This window comes from Brassica rapa, unplaced genomic scaffold (genome assembly GCF_000309985.2).
Source record: "Brassica rapa cultivar Chiifu-401-42 unplaced genomic scaffold, CAAS_Brap_v3.01 Scaffold0302, whole genome shotgun sequence".
NCBI classification, from domain to species: domain Eukaryota; kingdom Viridiplantae; phylum Streptophyta; class Magnoliopsida; order Brassicales; family Brassicaceae; genus Brassica; species Brassica rapa.
Window position 1 is genome coordinate 45,001 of NW_022610245.1, and position 7,808 is coordinate 52,808.

Sequence of the window (7,808 nt, forward strand, 5' to 3'; positions counted from 1 at the left end):
TCCAGTCTTGCCACATAGGAAGCAAGTCACGGAGCCGCTGCCACTGGACTGGTCTGAGAATCGGTTTGGTCGAGTGCAGTTTTGGATCGTGTGATCCATGCTGCCACATCGCACACAAGCCCCCATGGCCTTCCAGCACTCACCGGGATGATTCTTTCCACACTTGGGACATGTAGGTCGGCCACCAGAGGTCTTACCTCGTCCACCTGGTCCCACTTCCTCTTTTTATCATTTGTTTTGCCCGACGGGCCAGATTGTGACTTAGCCTTAAGCTTAGCTTCTTCAGCCAAGTTAGACTCTAGCAAAGCCACCCGTTCCACCAGTTCTCCGACGGTGTTGAAAGTGCGGATCGAGCAATGGGTCTTCAGTTCGGGCCTTAGGCCTCGGATGAACCTACGGACCTGGACTGCCTCGTCCTCCAGCTCTCTTCCAACAAACCGTCTGAGCCGGTTGAACTCTTCTTCGTACTCTCGTACGGTCCTGCGGCCTTGGGCCAAATCTAGAAACTGAGCTTCCAGACGATCCCAAGCCTCAGCAGGGAAGTATTTGCGGTTGAATTCAATTTCAAAGTCCGCAAAACTTTCCAGACTCCCATTGGTGCGCTTGTCCACTGCAAGCCACCAGTTATGCGCGTCCCCTTCCAGGAAGTGAACCGCAATGTCGCGTCTGTAATCCACTGGACAGCGAGTTGATTGAAAGTTTTGGACCAGCCTACTCCTCCACTCGTCTGCCACAATAGGGTCGGTGCTACCGGAGAAATGCTTCGTACCCAACCTGGATAAATGTTGAAGCAGACTCAGATAGTCCACCTTCTTTTCAGACTTTTCCAGTGGATCGATCTCGATCACCTCAACCGTTTCCACAACTGGACCATTGGTGTTGGGGGTGGTCGTAGCCTGGCCAACCGAGGAGTTCACTAGTGGCGTGAACAGTTGCGCCATAGCCGCAACCTGAGTCCCCATTACCTTCATGGCCTCTAACAAGTCCTCTTTGGACAGTGTTGCGGGCACATTAGCCGTTCCATCGACCACTCTCTCATGCTGGTCACCATCACAGTTAGCGTTCGAGGATTCCACTTCCTCATCACTCTCCCGATGTTCCTGACCATCCTGTTGCGTCCCCGTAAGATTAGCCTGATCAGTTGGCAACACGTCTCTAGTGTCAGCTGCGGCCGGATCGGTTTGCAATCCGGATAGATTGGTCCCGTCCATGGCCACTTGACTAGACTGACCGGCTGTTTTCTTACTCTTTCGGGACTTTCCCGATTTGCTTTTTCCAGCCTAAGGATTCAGACAATGTTAGTACGAAACACACTAACATAAACAGAACAAAACAATCCCTAGACTAAGCAATCAAACCTCACCGTGAGACCTAATCAGCTGGCTGCGTGTGTGTGTGTGGACTGCCTAACCCAACTATCCTAGAATCAAGCATGCTCTGATACCAACTTGTAAGACCCGAACCTTGGCCTCTCGACCTGATGGAGTCCGCAGGCTTACTTATTAATTTCTCTGCTTGTTTGATCCATTTTTAAGTCTATTGGTCACTAAGTCATATTCGAATATGAGGTTCATAAACAAAGGAACAGATTGCACAGCGGAATAACAATGTATAAACTTTGTATTACTTAGAAACATGAGATTCAATACACAACTTCTTAACAGTCTCATAGACAATCACTAGTTCATCCCTAGCATCATCTAACCACACGTTACACAGCCTCTCACTGACTGAGCCTTCACGGCTCCTTGGCTTGACCAGAACCATCCTTAGTTCCTGAAACCACAACCAGATAAGCATTAATCATAACCGAGAATTGAACGGATTGATTCTACAATGCTTGGCTTGGTTCCTAGAACTTAGATAAACCTCAGTCAACATAATCATAAAACGTATGAACCTACCTACCGTATCCTAAGTCATTCAACCAACCACCCCTTGACTTAGAATCATATAGATAGTCTAGAATAGATAAACAGAATACACGAACAGATCCGGATCGTCCCCAAAGACCAATCCGTCTATCCGGATAGAATCTAGGTGCGACCGGCCAATGGAGTCCGGCTCAATGGCCCAACGGACTCCCTTACCTGATCCAGCCTTAGGCCTGGATCCAATCGGCCTAGTAAGCCTCAGAAGGCTTAGCAACCGGTCAGACCTTGTGACTCTACCTTGGCTTAGACAAACCGTGACCTTGTCTTAACTAGACAAGCCATAGGCTGATCCATAAGGATCGGTCCTAACCTGTCCCGAAAGACACCGTTTGGAACATCCACCCTTTGGCCAATCGTGCTTCTTGGTCCTCGTACCTTTTGATGTTCGCAACCTTTGGTAACTCGTACCTTTTGGTCCCTGACATCCTTTGGCAACTCACAACCTTTGAACACTCATGACTCTTGACAACTCGTGCCCTTTGGGTCATTCCCAACCGTTCGTCCTAACCGCCCAGTCTTGGTACGATCGGATCATCCGTCTAACCGACCCGTGTCTAGGCTAGCGGTCTAGTTATCTTCGGCGAAAGCCTAGGGACGTGTCCCTTGGACTCAACCAACACAACCTTTCGTGTTTAACCAGAGAGAAGAGAAGAGAAACGAATTGAAATAGATAAGGAGAGCCGGATGGGACTTAGGAACCGAGCAGAGCCGCGGTGCGGTCGCATGGACCGTCCGTTCGGTCTGATGGAGCCACGGCCCATCATATACCTTGTGAACCACGTCTGGGTTCTCCATGCTCTTATCCTTGTCTTGATCTCCCATTCTTGACCGGAGTTAGTTCTCAAACGATCAGAGTCTCCGGAACACAACACCACCACAATCGGCCTTTCTCTTGGCCGGAACTCTCTCTTTCTCTCTTTCTTTCTCTCTACGTTTTTCTCTGAGTATTTTACTCTGGAATTGGATAATGAAATCAACCAGAGAGCCCCCATATTTATAGAAAACGAGGGGGTAAGTCTTGCCCCACGAACAGGGACGACTTGCTAGCGAATGGGCACCATCGGCCAAGAGTTGCCCCCTTTCGGCCACTTGCATCCCTTCCCCCTTTCTGATTGGGTTTGGGGTCGGCCACATGCCCAACCCACGCCCCAGGCCTCCTGGACACAGCCCACGGCCTTGCCCAAGGACCCAACAGCCCATGGCCTCATGGCCGGACCTCACAGCCCGCCACTGACCCAGACCCAGACCATCGGCCTAAAGCCCGGACAGTCCGTCTAGCTGAGATGAGCTGACTCTCAGCTGCCTCAGCTGAGTGAGCTAGTAGTCCAGCTAGTGGAGCTGACTTAGTAGGGACTGAGCTGGAGTGAACTGAACCTAGCTTCCTTGAGCTGGCCGAGCTACTCGTCCACTTCGTCCTAGCTACCGTCTTACTCGTCCTAGCTGTCTCTTAGCTTGTATAAGGTTAAGTCTAAGTTTCCTTATATCCTTAACCTTCTTTCTCGACCATGGAACGCTTGCCTTGATGTCTTAAGACTGGCTTGTACGTTTCCTCGAACCATGGCCGTCCCAACAATCCTATTCAGGATTGGGGGCGTGACAGGTACGCAACACAGGCCCCAGATCAGTTCAACAAGCATAAAACTATGCTAGTGAAGAAACTGAGGAGGATAGTTGGTCTGTAGTTGGGTGCGCGAGCACAGAGCCTACAAACACTAGCTATCCAATCACCACTCATACGCCGAATGTTCATTTGCCCCGCTAACATCAATCTTTCCAACGACTCTTGAGATGTAATCAAAAAAGCAACTGGAAGACGCATGAAACCAGGCCAAGACCATGCAAGCGCGAAAATTTGAAGTTAGGGGCAAAACGGTCCACTGGAAAATTTGCCGGAAAAGTTCCCGGAAAATTCACCGGGGACAATCCGGCCATCGACCTCAACCCAGCCCTCGATAGTGTTGGACCGAACAGTCCAACACTACGTACCCGTTCGGGTACTGGGGGGTAGGAGGCTCAAGAGAGTGCCTACCCCTTATATATACAAAACGCTTTTTTTCAGTCTGTCACCAGTAGACATTGGTTGTGTTCCGGGGAGTATTTTTAATGTAAAAAGAAAAATACTTCGAATTTGAATCTGATTTTTTTGCATGCTTCATAAGGATGGTTAAAGCTATTTTCTGGTAAATTTTCATAAATTTGTTTTGCTTCTAACCTTGTCTTTTGCATGCTACAAAGGTCGGAGTTTCGTGGTCTAAACGGATGTCTACAGCAACTTTTGATCAACACTTGACATCCTAAACTCTTTGTTGACATATTTTTGATGTTTCCTTTCAGAAAACTTTCTTCAAAAATATTAATTTTTGCATTTTTGGCTTCTCGGGTGATTTTGGCTGTCCGTGGGTGATTTTGGCCCACGTGGGCTGTCTGTTCAATACACACACGGACGTCCGTGTGTGTCCGTCAGCACACACAGGACGTCTGTGGCCGTCCGTCAGCACACAAAGGACGTCCGGCTGTCCATCAGTACACATATCAGCACGCTCCGTGGACTGTTCGGGTGATTTTGGCCCACGTGGGCTGTCTGTTCAGTACACACAGGACGTCCGTCAGCACACGCAGGACGTCCGTGGCTGTCCGTGTGTGTCCGTGTGTCCGTCAGTGCACACAAGACGTCCGTCTGCACACACAGGACGTCCGTCAGCACACGCAGGATATACGTCAGCACACGCAGGACGTCCGTTGTAGAAACCCGTTAAAAAAAAAAAAAAGAAATGGTCGAGTATCTTTGTGGTGGTCGAGTCGCGGGCGATATGGATCGATCGAGAAGTTTTGAAGTACGAGGTGGGCGAAGAAGTGATCGTGAGTTAACTATGGGTCGAATAAGTTGGTCGACCATAGGTAGAAGATGCCTTAGATTCATGAGACGGACGTTTTGGAAACATAATATTTTTGGAAGCACGACGGTTTAGAAGATCGACGTTTGTGAAGAATGACGTTTCTTCAGCACGAAGTTTTCCGCGAAACTTCGTATCAGCGGAATATTATTTCGAAGACATTGGAAACATGACGGGAATTAAGCACGACGGGAAGCAAGCATGACGAGAAGCAAGCACGACGGGATCAAAGCACGACGGAAAAACCGGAAGTTGGGCGAAAACCCTAATTTCGGTATAATGGAATTCTTCGAGGAGGCCGGAGGCTCAGGAAATATTTTTCATCAAGGTCAGAAATTTTTTGGAGTCTCTGAAGAATAATTAGCTCATCAGAACGGGAGCGAAAAATATTCGGGATTGTTCGCGGGATGAAAATATGCCGGAAGGGTCAAAAATCGCGTAAACCGACCAAGAAGCTCGAGGTGTCTCTATGCATTTGACCAGGACGGTATGTCTATCACATCAGCAGCTGAGTGTCAACACAAGGAGGAGGTGTATACGTGCATGGAAGCTACACATGCAGCTTGACATGTAGAAGCACGAGGTGGATCGACCAAGCACGAGGTGTCTCCGCGCATGCAATCGAAGCATGCGGCCAGCCATGTGTGTGATGCTGTGGCGCCTTTCATGAGTTTCAGTCATGCAGCCTGACATCTGGGAGGAGTTGTGGCGTCCTGCATGTGTCCTGGACATGCAGCAAGCCATGTGGAGCACGAGGTGGATCGGCCAAGCACGAGATGTCGCGACGCATGCAATCAAAGCATGCTGATCGACATGTGTGAGGATGTGTGGCGCCTTGCATGGGCTCCAGTCATGCAGCCTGACATCTGGGAGGAGTGGTGGCGTCCTGCATGTGTCCTGGACATGCAGCCAGCCATGTGGAGCACGAGGTGTCGCCGTGCATGCGTCCGGAGCCATGCGGAGCGACACACGGGCTGCCACCAACCTGAAGCTGATTGGCTGGTGTCTCCAATTAATACCCCAAGACCCCAGCTCATTTCTTCACATCCAGACCTGTCCAAACCCATTTCAAAACATGACAGAAAAGAAGAAAAAGAAAGCAAGTGATTCCGAGCTATTTCGAGAGTTTTAGAGAATTTTCGAGATCAGTTCTCTATTGATTTCGAGTCAGCGCCTAGGGAAGGTTCTGTCCAACTGAAGGCCAATCAAATGAAGATCAGCTCAGATGGGAATCAAGTCAACGTGGCCAGAGAGAAAGAGAGAGAGAAAGAAAGTGTTCGATCTAGAGTTTGATCGATTCTGAAGACCGAGAAGGCCAGTTCCGTCCAATCGTCGATTCTTTACGATTGTGACGCGGAAGCTCTGTCCAATTCAATCCGTCCAGGCCAGTCATATTCTATGATGGTCAAGTGGAGGTGCTGTCCAGAGTTAGTTCAGAACTATGGGTTCAGATCAGTCGAAGTTCTGCTCGATACTCCGCCGGGAAGTCTGAAGAACTGTCCAGAAGCTAGAGGAGGTTCTGTCTGAGTCCAGATCAGCCTGTCGAGGCCTGTCAACTTCTTCATGGTGAAGCCAAGGTTGTGTCCAAGACAAGATCAGTCCATTCCAGTCCAGTCAAGGCGTCCATTGGGTTTTGGCCAAGTCTTCTCCGATTAACCAGCTGCTTCTCGGCTAGAACACTGTGAGTTGATTTGTGTGAATTCCACTTGGAATTTAGGATAGTTTTGTGAGTTGGTTTGTTTGAATTCCATTTGGAATTTAGGGTAGATCGAGTCGCATATAGAGCAGAATAATCACGTTATTGAATGGTAGAGTCCTTAGGGTTATTTTATTTATGGAACCGGACTCAGTTTAGCAAGGGCTAAGTTGAGATGAATGGAATTAAGACTGAGTTAATAACCTGACTAGGACTAAGGCTAGGATGCATCATGTTTTCTATTCTTGCGTGTTGATATGGTTGAGTGCAGGTTCCCGTTATCTTTAAGGATAGTTTCATAGCAGGAGGCTGGACTATTTGGATAATGGTTTGATTTATTTGTTTAGTATTGATATTATTGTTTAGTTATTAGTACTAAGGGTCTTAGGCCATATAGGCCGGACTACTGGTACTATGGTTAGTCTTGTGGAGTCGTGTCTAGTTAGGATCTGGAACTTTATCTTTAGGTTAGGTTCTAGATTGAGTTTGTGTTGTGTGAGTGTGCCGACAGTATGTGCGTGACCCGCCCATACTAGGCTTGTGTAGGGGTGATTAGTGTTTCCTCAGCCTCGTACCCAGCGGGTTCAAGGAAACCCTTTATTCGCTGGATCGGGAAGACTCAGACGAACGGTGTCATGTACTATGGCTGAGTATTACACGACGGTGTAATGTGGCAGTGACCCGAAGGACTGTGGGCTGTCGCGCGGTGACCCGAATGACTGTGGGCCGCGGTCGGTTGAAAGTTCCTTCTTCTGGCCTTTGTGGTAGGGAGATAGGATTTTGCCGATAGAGAGGAGGAACACGATGTCACCAGGGCCCAGGTTAGAGTGTTGTGTTAGAGTGTCGTAGAGGGTTATGGAACCCTCGAGTTAGTGTAGCACCGATATATTGTGTTACAAGTTAGATAGAGTCGTAGTTACTCATAGTCTTATTATTGTGATTGTGTTTGTGGTTGATTGATTTGCTTGCAGGTTCTGACGTTAAGTCTAAGTCTGGTTTAGGTATCGGATTAGGCTTGATGTGTATTTCGTTCGTGTAGGCCTGACGTTGGCCTGTATGTGTTTGAGTGATTGCTTGTGAAGGGTGGTGGATATTAAAGCTATGCGGTATCATTGGTTAGCCGATCATGTTCTTGTTTGATTGTTGGTCGATCGATTAATGATACTTGTATAGTCTAAGTGTCTAACACTACATGAGTATTGAACTCAGGCGTATATATGGTTAACTAGGGATTGCTTATTGACTTGTTTTAATGCAGGTTCCCGTTACTTGAAGCTAGATGAT